At 38.2% G+C, this 16,286-nt stretch overlaps 1 protein-coding gene across 5 annotated transcripts in view; it reads right to left on the minus strand.

Moving 5' to 3' along the window:
* The window catches only part of conu (Rho GTPase-activating protein conundrum), a 37,720-nt gene that overhangs the window by 14,570 nt on the left and 6,864 nt on the right, over positions 1-16,286 (minus strand). The window lies entirely within an intron of this gene.

A 16,286-nucleotide genomic window follows, 5' to 3' on the forward strand; every position in this document is an offset into this window, starting at 1 on the left:
GCATTCGCTGCTTTAAATGCAAGCCTCGTCTGATGACTCAAATCATGGGTGATTTACCCTTAGATAGAATTCGTGCTCTCCGCCCATTCTCCATATGTGGTGTTGATTTTTGTGGCCCTATAGATACGACATTGAAAATTCGTGGTAGGCCACCCTATAAGTCCTACATTGCCTTATTTGTTTGTTTTGCGTCCAAGGCAGTTCATTTAGAAGTAGTTTCCGACCATTCAACTGATTCCTTTTTATTGGCTTTTCAAAGGTTCGTTGGGCGCCGAGGATGTCCGCAGATCGTGCACTGCGACAACGCGACGAACTTCGTCGGAGCGAGTCGCCACTTCGCAGACCTTCGTCGGAGAATCGAGGACGAGGTCGACGCGGTCACGCAATACGCATCAAAAAGCGGATGCGTATTTGCGTTCATGCCGCCGCGGGCTCCGCACATGGGCGGACTATGGGAGGCAGGTGTGAAGTCTGCAAAACACCTACTCCTACGAGCGGTAGGGAACGCCAGACTGACCGCGGAGGAGCTGCAGACCGTCCTCGTTGGAGTCGAGGCCGTCCTGAACTCACGACCCCTGGGGGCTCTGAGTCAGGACCCAAGCGACGGCGAGGCGCTTACTCCCGGGCACCTGTTGACAGGCGGGCCGCTCATCGCCCCACCAGCACCGCGGACCCCGGACCAGCAGGGTCTAACGTGCTTGCGGCTTGTCTCGTCAATCAAGCAAATGTTTTGGCAGCGATGGTCCCGGGAGTACGTCTTGGGCCTACAGGCGCGGTCGAAGTGGCAGCACCAGGAGGACGACATCCGGACGGGCGAGCTGGTCCTGATCGCAGAGGATCACCAGCCGCCACAAAAGTGGCTCACGGGACGAGTTGGAGCAACACACGCCGGCGCGGACGGAAGGGTCAGGGTCGCCGTCGTCCGAACTAGCTCTGGAGCGGAATATAGGAGAGCGGTCCACAAGCTGGCGCGGCTGCCAGTTAGTTGAAGCCTGATGGAGGCCTTCAACGGGGCCGGTGTAAATTGATTTATATTATTGAAGTCGAAAAAATTTGAATTATATTTATAGCTGGCCATTATTGAATTATATTTATAGCTGAATTGTATTTGTTAGTTGTTAGTCCGTAAATTTACTCTTAGATAGCTTAGGGCGGAGCGGGAGCGAAAGCTCATATTCGCTCTTGTGCGAATTCGCCCCGCTTCGCCGCAATAGATAAGTTAGGCTTAAGATTAGAGAAAGATTAGAAAATATACTCGAATTTATAACGTTGAAGAAGCAAGACCTTTCGTTTTCGTTTTCGCCCAGTTTTTTATTAAATATTAGCAGCCACCCTTTTTGTTTTGTTATTTAAAGTGTGAGATAAAACAATCTCGTTAAACAACTTTGAATGAACAAATGCAAAACCTGTAAAATTTTCCGAGACTGAACCGTCCATGTAAAAAATTTCCATGTGCAAGTTATTAAAAGAATTCAATGTTTCGTTCAATAAAGTAAAAACAATGACTTCATTATCTTGCTGTTTGTTAACGCAGGTACCTTTAAAAAAAATTGTGTCTAGGGATAATTTGCGAGGGAAAGTAAAAATAGGGTTAATGGGAGCAATATGATTAAAATGTTTATATATTTAGAATAGATTCTACTATAGCTGGTTTTGAGTATGAAAGAGGTAAGGGTGAAGCAGATGGAAGTTTGAACGCGAAGGATTTAGCTAACTCTTTAGCTGTAGGGAATTCCATTCTGTAAATGGGAGGTAGTTCAGCAGCGAGATGATAAATAATTTTGACAAAAGTGGATTTAATAAGGCCTAATGCTTTTTATTAAGGGCTGCTTTAGACAAGTTAGCGAATGAGGAATAGGCGTACTCAAACCTAGATCTTATAAAAGCTTTATAAAAAATAAGCGATTTACTTGGATGAACTCCGAAGTGACAACAACTTAGCATATGTAGAAACATATTTGTTTGATTTGATTTTGAAATAATTTTTTTTAACATGTGGTACAGACGAGTTGTTAGAACTTATGATTCTATCCAAATAGTTGACACTATTTACATTATTTAAGGGGATGCTATTACACTGTACGTTAAGGGGTCTTCTCCTAAGGTTAAAGTGTATAGTGGCTGATTCATTTGCATTAAATGAAAGTTTGATTAAATTGCACATTTCCATAAAAAGATTCACTTTCTGCTCTAATTTAGATTCAGCCAACGAAAAAACCTTGTCAAAACCGCGTACTGGAAAAAAATACTGTCATGATTGTTGCTTAAATTATGAAGCCTAAGAGTGTAAAGATTAAATAGAATTGGGCTAAGACAGCTTCCCTGACTAACCCCTTTGTCGACTGTAACCTCTGCCTTGCCCAAAGTTAAAATTCTTTTATTAAGGAAATTGATAATAAATTTAATATGGGAGTGGTTAAAACCTAAATTAACTAATTTTTTACCTAGGATGGGAATTTTGACCGCGTCAAACGCTTTGTTTAAATCAAGAACTGCTTCTGTAACATGGAAGCCACGAGCTTTTAAATTAGCTATAGTGTTGATCACATCATTGATACATTGCGATGTTGAATGGTTTTTCCTAAAAGCATAGGACCTTGGAGGGAGAATATCGTGTCTATTAATGTGATTCTCCATACTCGATTTAATTAAGCCCTCTAAACATTTGAAAATTACACTTAGAAGGCAAATAGGTCTATTGTTTGTATTTGAAAAAGACAAGAAGTTCATAAGGTGATAATCATACGAACTACCGAACTGAGCGGACGTGCTTTGTCCGAGCTCCGGGAAAACTGAAAAATACAGCTAATCAAAAAAAAAAAACTGGGGTAACCCAATATAAGCGAAAAGACGCTGAACTACAATTTACTAAAAGCGACAGACAAGCTTTTTATAACAGTTGTGATGTGCTAAACCAAAACTAGTGCATTGTTCAAAAAAAAAAAAAAAAAGTAAGAGCCACGCAATGAGCTCATTGAGCAACGATCAAAAGAACGAGCGTAGAAGTTCACTAAACTAAAGAAACGGCTTCTATTCTTACTTTTCAACCCGCGATACCGAAGTGGAAAAATCGGCGATTATAAGCAAACCGGCTTTACTGACCGTTGAAACCCAAAGGGCACGGTCTTGCTCACCCGCTTTGCTCACTCCAGTGCCAGTGCTCACTCCAGTTTGCAGTGTAAAACCCCCCCTCCAATATCGGAAACAAATTTCGCACCAACAACTATCAGTGCTACAACTTCTGCAACAACAGCGAAAACCTCTGCAACTCAAAGTACCGCGACGTCAACGACTACAGCGAGTACAAAAACAACAACCTCGGAAAGTGCCAAAGTGGTAACGGCCACACAGACTGGAATGGATCGCTACATCCAAATTAAGCGCAAGCTTAGCCCGCAGAGTAATCCGGCAGGCAACAAAACAAAAATTAACCGTGTCCTGAATATCGATGAAAAACCAGACAGATCCACTACTAACAGATTTGCCCTACTGGCGGAGGTTGAGGAAAACCAACCAGCCCAAGACACTGCAAAAAAACCCAAGCCCCCTCCAATCTATATTAGGGAAAAAAGCTCGAGTGCCCTGGTCAAGAAAATTGCGTCATTGATCGGGAACGGTGACAACTTTCATGTTGTTCCGCTTATCAAAGGGAACAAGCGACCGCAACGCGCAACCAAAATCCACAGAATGCGTACATTGCGTCAAAAACTGCGCCAGACGTCTTCTTCGCCAAAGCTGCGAGATCCTCATTCGGTACACTAAACACCACCAACGGCTTCTCCTACGCCGATGCTCTACGATCTGGAAGGGAAATCCCAATTCAGCCTAACTCTCAAAGCGCTCAACAGGCCCCAGAACAGCCGCACAGCAAAACGGAAACTATGATGCTTACCCTCCAACAAAGTATGATGGAGCTTATGTCATTCATGAAAACGACTATGCAAACGCTTGTTCAAAACCAAAACATGGTGATACAGCTGCTCGTAGCACAACAGTCTAAATAATCTATGCAGGCGCTACGAATATCAATGTGGAACGCCAATGGTGTCTCACGGCATAAACTAGAATTATCAAAATTCTTAACCGAAAACCATATTGACGTTATGCTACTAAGAGGCTACACAATCTACCGCACAGATCATCCAGATGGGAAAGCCCACGGCGGAACTGGAGTTCTAATCAGAGAACGCATTAAACACCATTTTCACAAAAGGTTTGCAACAAACTTCTTGCAGGCCACATCGATACAAATTCAGTCAAGCAACGGAGTCATTTCAATCACTGCCGTTTACTGCCCTCCTCGTTTCTCAGTCTCTGAAGGACAATTTATGGACTACTACAATTCACTTGGGGATCGTTTTATAGGCGCAGGCGACTACAACGTCAAACATACGCACTGGGGATCACGTCTAGTGACTCCCAAAGGAAGGCAATTGTACAATGCAATTATAAATGTGAAAAATAAACTGGACTACGTTTCCCTTGGAAGTCCCACATACTGGCCAACAGACTCACGAAAGCTCCCAGACCTTATTGATTTTGCAGTGACAAAAAACATACCTCGCAATCTAATAAGTGCCAAAGCAGTCTCGGACCTATCATCAGACCACTCGCTTGTGCTTCTAACGATTCTTCAAAGCCCAGAAATAACCGAACACCCCTTCAGCCAGGAGGTGTTCAGCCAGGGGCACCCCTGACGACGCCAAAAACGAACTGGCTAAAATACAAAAAGTACGTGAGGGCCTACATAGAACTCGCCCCGGAATTTAACATGGAATCGGACATCGACTACCTGGAAGAAGTACTCGTTGCGGAAGCTAAAATCTTTGCTACTCATGGGAAAGAAGTAGACCGAAACAAATACTTCAAATCTAATCAGCAAATCGAACAGCTCGTGCGAGAAAAGAGGCGCACGCCTCGTGATTGGCAAAACAGCAGATCACCAGCTTCAAAACAACGCCTTAAGGATGCAACCCGATCACTCGACCAGGCTCTTCACCAACAGGAAGAAATTGCACAGCTGAGGTACATCCAGAATCTCTCGCCAACAAGCACAAAGTACCCCCTGTGGAGGGCCCACCCAAATCTTAGCGCCCCAATTGAAACGACCACCCCGATAAGAAACTCTTCGGGATGCTGGGCTCGCAGCGACGAAAACCGAGCTGAAACATTCGCCACACATCTCCAAAGTGTCTTCCAGCCAAACCCAGCCTCAAATTCATTCCTCTTGCCAGAAATTCAGCCAGAGTCCTCCCCTCAGCCAGCCGCACCTTCATTCCGGCCGAACGAAATCGAAAAAGTCATAAGAGGGCTAAAACCAAAAAAGGCTCCCGGTGGTGACCTATTGACCCCAAAGATGCTGATCGAACTTCCAAAATGCGCTATAGAGGTCGTCTGCAAACTATTTAATGGAATCATTAATCTTGGCTATTTCCCAAAAAAGTGGAAGAAATCCATCATTATAATGATACCAAAGCCTGGAAAACACACAATTCCGTCATCATACAGACCAATAAGCCTTCTATCTTGTTTGTCTAAATTGTTTGAAAAATGCTTGTTAACTCGCATAATACCACATCTGGAAGCTTGTAATATTATCCCGGCACACCAATTTGGCTTTCGAAGAAATCATGGAACCATCGAACAAGTGAACAGATTAACATCCGAAATACGCTCAGCCTTCGAACAGCGAGAATACTGCAGCGCTATTTTCCTCGACGTATCTCAAGCTTTCGACCGAGTTTGGCTCATCGGACTCATACACAAAATTAAAACGTATTTGCCAACATACAGCCACAAGCTACTGGAATCATACCTCTACAATAGGGTATTCTCAGTGAGATGCAACGCAGCTACTTCGGGCGACTACACCATCGAAGCTGGAGTTCCACAAGGAAGCGCACTCGGCCCGTGTCTATATGTTTTGTATACTGCGGATATTCCTACGAGCGCACAACTAACAACCTCAACGTTCGCCGACGATACCGCTATCCTTAGTCGCTCCAGATGCCCAACGCAGGCAACAACCCAACTGGCTAATCATCTCACAATAGTGGAAAGGTGGCTGTCCGACGGCGCATTAAAATAAACGAACAAAAGTGTAACATATAACGTTTACTCTTAATAGACAAACATGGCCTCCGCTTTTACTAAACGGTATGCAGATCCCTCAAGCTAACGACGTAACGTACTTTGGCGTTCACCTTGATAGACGACTTACCTGGCGCAAGCACATCGAATGCAAAAAGATGCACCTAAAACTGAAAGCCAGCCGCCTCCACTGGGTCATAAACTCACGGTCACCACTGTGCCTGGACTACAAGTTACTACTGTACAATTCAGTCCTAAAGCCAATCTGGACGTATGGCTCCCAGCTGTGGGGGAACGCGAGCAGCAGCAACATAGACATCATACAGCGCGCACAATCAAAAATCTTGAGAACTATCACAGGGGCACCTTGGTATGTTCGCAACGAAAACATCCACCGGGATCTGGGCATCCTCATAGTGAAAGACGAAATCCAGAAGCAAAAAGAGTCATACAAAGAAAAACTGTCTTCGCACCCAAATTTTCTCGCTCGGGGATTGACTCGGGTTTCTAGCGTATCCCGCCTTAGACGCAACGACCTCCAAACCCAGCAATCGATTTTTAGGGCCGTCTAACTCCGTATCAGTCAATATGACTGTTAGTTAAGTTAAAAATATAAGATTTGATACACCTCTTGTTAGTCTCGCAAAGAGAAGATTCAAGAAATAAAAGCAACGTTAAAAAAAAAAAAAAAAAAAAAAAAGTTTATGATATGTATACTTTGAGATAGAATTTGTGTAACGTAGGTCTTTTTTGGAAAGGAAGGTTTTATTTGTTTATAAAGTTTAAGGGAATGAATTTTTCCCCACATATCTTTCATTGAGGTAGGGTCAGATACATCATCTAAAAGCCTGTTTAGGTTATTCTTTTTCATTTTATAAGAGTAATTATTAAGTTTACTATTACTGTTAATATAGACCAGAGGTCGGCACGGCCCTATCTCGGGGGCATAGGAAATTTCTCTGCCCGAGCTCTGCCACACACACACAGTATACATGTGTGAAACGTCATGCACACAGCCTACTTTCTGCTATTCGTTACTAACACTAATGCGGCAAAATCATATCAATGTATTGGGGTGCCGATCACTGATATAGACAATAGCATCTGTGAAAAGCTTGGCTTTAAAATATTTTTGTCTGCACGCGTTTCTTAGCCTAAAAAGTTTTTCACAAACCTCATCCCAATATTTTTTGGGAACGTATCTATTATTCCCATTTAATTTTATCGTATTATTGGCGTGAATGTTTTGAGAAGAAGTAAAAAGGGTGTCTAGAGAAGTAATATGAAGAAATCTTTTGAGAAATCTCTAATAATTTTTGGGTGATTATATTTATAAGAGTTGAAAGAAGCCGAAACATTATCCACTTCAATTAAAACCGGAAAGTGATTGCTATTAGAAATTTTAGAATTAACTGAAGCCCATTTAAATCTAAGATGATTATTATTTCTGATACATCAAGGGTAGAGAAATAGGACGGATTGGTGAGTAGGTTCGATCGCCATTGTTAATGCAGAAAAATCCTGAATTTAAAAGAGCGTTTTCCAAGATGCCTCCTCTGGCATCAAGCGTGTTGTTACCCCAAATACTAGATTTGGCATTAAAATCGCCACCTATAATAGCAGTACCGTTCAGTTCAGACGCAATAGAAAATAAATCGTTGCAACCTTGTTCAAAAGAATTAGTGTTAGAATTGGGTGCGGCATAGATACTAAAAATGTTTATATTGTTTTTTATGGTAGATTGGTGTACAGACTCCAACTGCTTCAATATTCATGTCACATTTAATTTTCCTAAAACGTATATGGGCTTATATTCAGAGCTTAACTGCTAATAACAATAAACATTTGTTAGAACTATTTTTAGTTAGTAATAATATATACATAGCAATTTTGTCAGAAATCTGGATTCCAAACAATTCTATGTATAGCCTAGAAAATTATAATTTTGTCTGTAAAGCTCGTGCCGACGGGTATGGAGGCGTTGGAATTTATTTAAAAAAACATATGGGCATTTCCTGGGGTCGCGAACTTACGTACGTACGCAATTAGTGGCAAAAAAATTAAAGAACGCGGAATGTACGTTCGCGACCTCATGTTTTTTCCAATTTTTTTTTTTGTAATTTACATCAAAAAAAGAAGTCACCAAATTCTATCGGAAACAAAAAAAAAATATCAGAAAATGTTTTCTTCTTTAATTTTTTGGCTCTGAATATTGCATTGAAGGATTTTAAGAGTCATTTTTATTTTATTTTATTTTTTCTTTTTATTTTGGATTTTACTTAAGAAAAGTATATAGACAAGCAACGTTAAAAAACTATTGTATTGATTGGTTCATTTTAATTGAATCAATTTTTGAATTTGTAATAGAAATACGATCTTTTAAATTTACTAAAAAGTTTCTTGATTCAGGAACTAATATCGAATTTTCGTTGACTAAAAAAGAGGAAATGTCTAGGGCTAGTTGGCTTAAACCAGGGACCGTAATTATTATAATTTTTAAAATAAAAATTATTTGTTGACTTTTATGACAAAAATTGAAATATAACTCTTATTTTCAATTTTTATAATAATAATTAAGAATAAGAATTATTTTTCAATTTTTATAAAAAAAATATAAACAAAAATTATGATTCAATTTTTATTACAAAAATTGAAAATAAGTGTTACAATTCAATTTTTATTATAAAAATTGAAAATAAAAATTAAATGCGAATAGCTTCTGAACCGAGTGGACTATTAAAAAACCGCTTACATTTTTATGATCTGTGGCGCAGTACCTTTCAAATGAGGTCCTTAACGGAGATAATCAAGGATTCCTCAATTATTCAATTTATTTCACTTATTCAGGACTGTCACTTCAGGCAATGCACAGTGGTCCGGCTTGTATGAAGAGAGCGGCCAAAAATACTTCTAGTTGAGGTAGGGACTGGAAACTTGGCACAAAATATTTATATTCTTATTCTAAAACAATATGTTAAAATCAGCCAGATCGGGCAACTACTGTATATCATATACATAGATGCCATATAACTGATTGATCAAAAATGCTATAACTTGGGTGTTTTTACAGTTAGAGAGTTTTTGAAAGAATGCTATATTTGACAAAATAACCCGACCTACCAAATTTCATAAGGATCAGCCGACTATATCCTATAGCTGCCATATAACAGATTGATCGGAAATGATATAACTTCGGTGTTTTTAAAGCTAGAGAATTCTGAATTCAACATGCCAAATTTCATAAGGATCAGCCGACTATATCCTATAGCTGCCCTATAACTGAAAAAACGGAAATTACCCAACTTTCATGTTAAGATGGTGTTAGTATTTTTACGATATTAGACACATCGGCAAATTTCGGCAGCTAATTTTAAAATATTTAGTAACCTAAAATAAGACGATCACAAAAACATACAAACCAAGTTCTGGGTTTTCTTGGAACATAACTAAAAGTCTAACTAAACATAAAATATACTTTAAAAAAATACACAAAAAAGGGTTATTCGATGAAATTAGTTTTACGAAAAAACTTTTTCAGGAAAGTTAATTTTTAATATCTCAATTTAAAGTAAATAACTTTAATTTCATAATTCATGTTAAATTATTCAAATCGGAGCACTGCAGCGTACGTCTGATCACTTTAAAGGGCGAATTGAAAGAGAGAAATAACTTCTAAAGCGCAGCTGCGTTTCCAAAATGAACATGTGTTCACGATTGCAAATCTATTTTTAGAAAGTACTGTTAGATTTCTAGTAAAATCCGGTATGCCAAAGAGAAGTTTGGACTTTTAAGAGACAATTTTGATACATTTTGCTTAAAAAATATGTCATCAAATTTTTTGATTTTTGGCCTCTGACGGAACCACTGAGCAATGGCAAGAATGTCATTAAAGCGATCGACTTCATGAACAAAGAATTAAATTCTGAATTTTGTGACGAGTTTGACGATGACGACCTTATAAAAGATATTCGCGTTCACTCTATACATTAGATGTGCCGCCCATTCCATGCAATTGGTGTTCATGATCTGCTAAAAGAGAGGAGTCGGAGATTCCTTATCGATAGCGCACGATCCATAATAAAAACATTGCGAACTCCGACTTATAGGTAAACAAATTAAATGCATAACATTACACTTAAAAATTACAATACTATTTAAAAATTTTGGATACATCCCCAACCTCTACTGGACGTGCCAACAAGGTGGATCTCAACGTACACTATGTTGAAAAACGTATGCGTATAGAAGGAGTTTTTAAACAAATTGATAGGAAATTAACTTGCTTTTGGCGGCACTAGAACCGATTTTTAAAGCCACTCAAAAATTGCAAAGCGAACAATTATATTTCGGCGATTTTTATAAGCTTTGGATTAAAACGAAGTTAATACAAAAAATATTTCAATATAATGGAAATAATTTTAAGAAACTCGGTGTGTACTTTTACATGGTTGGCCCACACTTGAAAATTTCTACTAGAAATATAACTAAATAAATTGAATAATTGAGGAATCCTTGATTAAAACATTTTAAGGACCTGTTTTTTTAATAAAGAGTAATATTGTCATTGCAGATGTCATTATTAAAATTTTTCTTAAAAATGAATGCCATTATTATGGCAAAAATTTATCATTAAAAATGATAAATTTTGCCATTTTCTTCACATAATTCACATAATCGAGTCTTCCTTTTGTAATGAACACTGTTATTTATTGAATTATTAAGGAATCCTTGATTATGTCCTTTAAGGACATTCGATACATCATTTGAAAGGTACTGCGCCACAGATCATAAAAATGTAAGCTTTGAGGTTTTTAAATGTAAGGTTTTTAATAGTACACTCGGTTCAGAAGTTATTCGCATTTAATTTTTATTTTCAATTTTTATAATAAAAATTGAATTGTAACACTTATTTTCAATTTTTTTAATAAAAATTGAATCATAATTTTTATTTTTATTTTTTTTATAAAAATTTTAAATTAATTTTTATTTTTAATTATTATTATAAAGTATATATATTCTTGAAATAAAAGTTTATTGTGTTTTCCTTTTCCCACTCCCCACAGAACATCCCAACATAACCAATTTATAAAAAATAAAGCTTGGTATTTCTACCAAAAACCATTTCCGATCGTTCAGTTATATGGCAGCTATAGAATATAATCGGCCAATCCTTATGAAATTTGGCACGTCGTATTATTTTGCCAAAAATAGCTCTCATGTAAAATATGAACTCTAACTCTTAAAGCACCAAAGTTACACAATTTCCGATCAATCAGTTATATGGCAGTTATAGGATATAGTCGGCCGATCTCGGTCGTTCCGACTTATTGGAAAGATATAAAGGAAAGAAGGGTGTGTGCAAAGTTTCAAGTCGATAAATTTAAAATTGAGAGACTAGTTCGCGTAGAAACAGACAGACAGACGACAGACAGACAGACAGACGGACATGCTCATATCAACTCAGGAGGTGATTCTGATCAAGAATATATATACTTTAAAGGGGTCGAAGATGATTCCTTCTCTATGTTACATACATTCACATTAATACCCTTGCACTCGACGACGGGTATAAAAATTTAAGCAAGAAAGAACGGCTATGGTCGAGTTTTCCGATTTATTATATCTGTCACTTCCGTTATGCGCTGCCGCATAAGGTACGAGTTATTAAAAAGATAGAAAAGTAAATAAGATAACAAAAAAGGATTGCTTAAAAAATTTACAAAATTTAAAATTTTAAATATAAGTTTGAAGGAGAGGATAGTGATATGATACGGTAGACCATTGTAGTTTGAACATAAGTCAATAAGGGATCGTGTTGTGCCTACATATGTTCAACTACAATGGCTAAGGAATAGAGGACTTAAGCTTCTAGCCCTTCAATTAGGAACGTTAAAATTTGAGCGTGTTAGTAAATTCTGGCTATCTACATCACCAATAATGAGGTTGTGTAGAGAAACGACACCCAGCATTGTTTTACGATTTGTTAAGTTTACAATTTAGGTAAGTTTATTAGTAAGAGTCTGCTATGATACCAAGGAAGCTGAAGATTTGCATCCCAGTTAGGGCCCCTAAAAGCAAATAGTACGAAAATTTTGCGTAATGATTCTATTCGCTCTTGATGTACTCCATATTCGTAATATGAGCAAATGACAAATGACTGCAGTAACGGACGCAGCAAAGAAATAAAAAAAACTTTTAGTAATATGGTGATCGTTGAATTCTTTTGACTATCTTTAAATAACCATTGTGGCAATATGGTCGAAAAAGTTGAGTTTTCAAATCTAATATCATAACGATAAAACGACTAGAACGATAAAAAGACCGCCTAGTAGCACGGACTAAACGGAAATGTACATTTTTAAATAAAACTTTTTGAGTTCTTTCTTCTAGGTAGCAGGAGATTGACGTTAGGACACGACGTCTATTGGAAATCTTAAAAGAAAGTTTCCTCAACACTGAATCTGATTTACTGAATCAAATGCTTTACTGAAGTCTGTTTAAATGAAATCGGTTTAAAATCCCTTTCGGAAACCATCCATGAGAAAGGATGTCAACTCCAATAAGTTAGTGGTGGTGGAGCAACGCTTACTGAAGCCATGCTGACATGGAGAAATGATGAAGAGCAAAGGTGCTTAAAATGAGGAGTGATTAATTTTTTCAATAATTTTGGAATTACATAAAATTTAGAGATGCCTCTGTAGTTGTCAGCATCAAAGATTTCCCCCTAGTAGTTTTTTTCCTTTTTATACCCTTGCAGAGGGTATTATAATTTTGTCCAAAAGTGTGCAACGCAGTGAAGGAGACATCTCCGACCCTATAAAGTATATATATTCTTGATCAGGATCACCTCCTGAGTTGATATGAGCATGTCCGTCTGTCCGTCTGTCCGTCTGTCCGTCTGTCTGTTTCTACGCGAACTAGTCTCTCAGTTTTAAAGCTATCGTCTTGAAACTTTGCACACACCCTTCTTTCCTTTGCACGCAGTATATAAGTCGGAACGACCGGGATCGGCCGACTATATCCTATAGCTGCCATATAACTGATTGATCGGAAATGGTATAACTTTGGTGTTTTTAGAGTTAGAGAGTTCAAATTTGACACGAGTGCTATTTTTGGCAAAACATTACGACATGCCAAATTTCATAAGGATCGGCCGACTATATCTTATAGCTGCCATATAACTGAACGATCGGAAATGACCCAACTTTCGTTTTTTTGAAGATAGAAAGCTGAAATTTAATACAGATTCTATTTTTGGTCAGTTGATCCAACGTACCAAATTTCATAAGGATCGGCCGACTATATCCTATAGCTGCCATATAACTGAACGATCGGAAATGACCCAACTTTCGTGTTTTTGAAGATAGAAAGCTGGAACTTGGTACAGATTAAATTTTGATCCATCCTACCAAATTTCATAAGGATCGGCCAACTATATCCGATGTTTGCGATATATATCCGGTTTTAGCTGCAAGGGTATATAAACTTCGGCTCCGCCCGAAGTTAGCTTTCCTTTCTTGTTTAATAAAGGGATTCATGAAAGTTCCTTCCAATTAAGAGGAAAAATCGAGGTTTTCAAAGATAAGAAAAGTCTATGTAGAGGTTTGCACTAAGCCTTCGAACACTATTTGAGCCCACAGCCTGTTACTTCGTTGAGGCCTGGCGAATAAATAGGTTTAAGCAGGTAATAAACAGGGCTATTCTACGAGGAAGACGGACAGAAAATAATATTTTCTGATTGAATGTTATATGCGTTGTATTTAAAACTGACATTTTCCGACCATATTTCTACCATAGTTATTTATTTAAATTATTTATCTATTTGTTTTACAACGAACTAATAAATTTAATTAGGTAAAGTGATAATTGTGGTGATAGGTGATGGAATATGTGACTATAGTTATTACATAGAATACGAAACGGATAATGTTCAGCACAATTCAATTTGCGGATGGGTAGCCACAGGCTGAAAAGGCTGAAAGGACTTGGTTATCCTGTTTTCCAAAAGATCCAAAACATATGGAAAAGCGTGACCCCCGCACAGGTTTACCGATCCAATGGTTACCGATGGTAAAGATTACCAATGTTGGTAAATTAAGCAGTTGAAGCAGTTGAACGAAAAGCTTTTCTATACCATGGTATTTCCCTACATTATCTTTTGATATCAAAAGATATCCCTATCATATACATGTATGACTCCTAGGATAAATAAAGAGCAATTACAATAACAATTACAAGCCACTAAACATTTTCTTTATTAACCTCGAGCCAGCCAAAAACAACAAGGAGGCCTTTCAGGTCAAGCGGCTATGCAGCACGGTGGTTACGGTTGAGCCACCAAAAAAATTCGACGATGTGCCCCAATGCCATCACTGCCATGGCTTCGGTCACACGAAACGGTACTGCCATCTGGAGTATAGATGCGTAAAGTTTGGAGATAGGCACCCATCGTCCGAATGCACCAAAATCGCCAGTGAACCAGCCGTCTGCCTGGTTGGCGAACATGCTCGGCTGTGGATGGGCCCCTTTAGATGATGTAGACAACGATTGATGCGCAAAATTTTTGATGGCATTGGGAACAACTTCATAAAAAGCTTCAGAACTTTCGATATCACTGATACGGAAAAGAAAATTCCAAGCGTGAAGATCTGTCTGACACCACTGAAATCAGTATATTAAAGCACTTCTGTTGTGCTGTACCATTTTGACCAGTAGTTTTTAGAGAAAAATCAGTAGAGTCTGATAATGAAAGCGAGGGGAGGTGTGATCCTCAGGGAGCGATATCAGAAAAGTATGTTTTACAATGTCATTCGAGAAGGTAAGGTCAAGATTCATGCCCCTAGTGTTTAAAACAGGGTTGATTTGACAATTTGAGCCAAGTGATGAGAGGAATGTTAAAGTCTCCTAGGACTAATATATGATCACGATTATTAACCATTGACAATACAGACAATGGCAGAAACATAAGAGGAATAAGAGAAAAAGATAAGAATATTCTCTGATGAAGGAGGAATATAGGAGCATGTCAAAAACAAGAAAGGAAAGCTAACTTCGGGCGGAACCGAAGTTGATATACCCTTGCAGGTAAAACCGGGTATATATCGCAAACATCGGATATAGTTGGCCGATCCTTATGAGAATATAATATAACCCAATTTATTATAATACAAAATCTAGAAAATGTCCCAAACTTCTATCTTCAAAAATACCAAAGTTGGCATTTCTACCATAAACCATTTCCGATCGTTCAGTTATATGGCAGCTATAACATATAGTCGGCCAATCGTTATGAAATTTGGTAAGTCGGATTAACTGACCAAAAATATAATCTGTATTGTTCCAGCTTTCTATCTTCTAAAAACACGAAAGTTGGGTCATTTCCGATCGTTCAGTTATATGTGCAGCTATAGGATATAGTCGGCCGATCCCGGTGTTTCCGACTTATATACTGCGTGCAAAGGAAAGAAGGGTGTGTGCAAAGTTTTAAGCCGATAGCTTTAAAACTGAGAGACTAGTTTCTCAAAAGTTTCTATAAAGTATATATCTATAAAAGTTTCTATGAAGTATATATCAAAAATATATATACTTTGTAGGGTCGGAGATGTCTCCCTCTCTGCGTTGCACAATTTTAACAAATTATAATACCCTCTGCAAGGGTATAATAAATAATCTACGAAAATCTTAACCCCAAAAATGTGTGTGTTATAAAACGGAATTGACACGGAGTAAAAGACGTCACCGAAGGGTGAACGTTTATACAAGCATTGTGACCAACACCCGCACATTTAATATGCGCACAATTATGACAAAGCCAACATGATAAGTAGAAGTCCCCTGTAATAGTACCTCCAAACTCGCTATACAAATAGAGAGCGTAGAAAGGTAGAAATAAGCTATAAGCGGCGCAATTGTAGCAAAACTCATATACATAATAAAGCCCGGAACTTATTTTCATATACTTTCAAGTTACTTTATACCTGTATTCTGTAGGAAATGTAAAATTAACCGACCGTTTTCGGTAGCGGCAGTTTTCCCAGAAAAATAAATAATTTCAATTAAATGCGTTCAATTAAATGCCCTTTATTGCGTTTATATACAGATTGGGATCACCTCCTGAGTTGATATAAGCATGTCCGTCTGTCTGTTTCTACGCAAACTAGTCTCTCAGTTTTAAAGCTATCGACTTGAAACTTTGC

Source organism: Drosophila bipectinata, chromosome 2L, assembly GCF_030179905.1.
Source record: "Drosophila bipectinata strain 14024-0381.07 chromosome 2L, DbipHiC1v2, whole genome shotgun sequence".
Lineage (NCBI taxonomy): Eukaryota > Metazoa > Arthropoda > Insecta > Diptera > Drosophilidae > Drosophila > Drosophila bipectinata.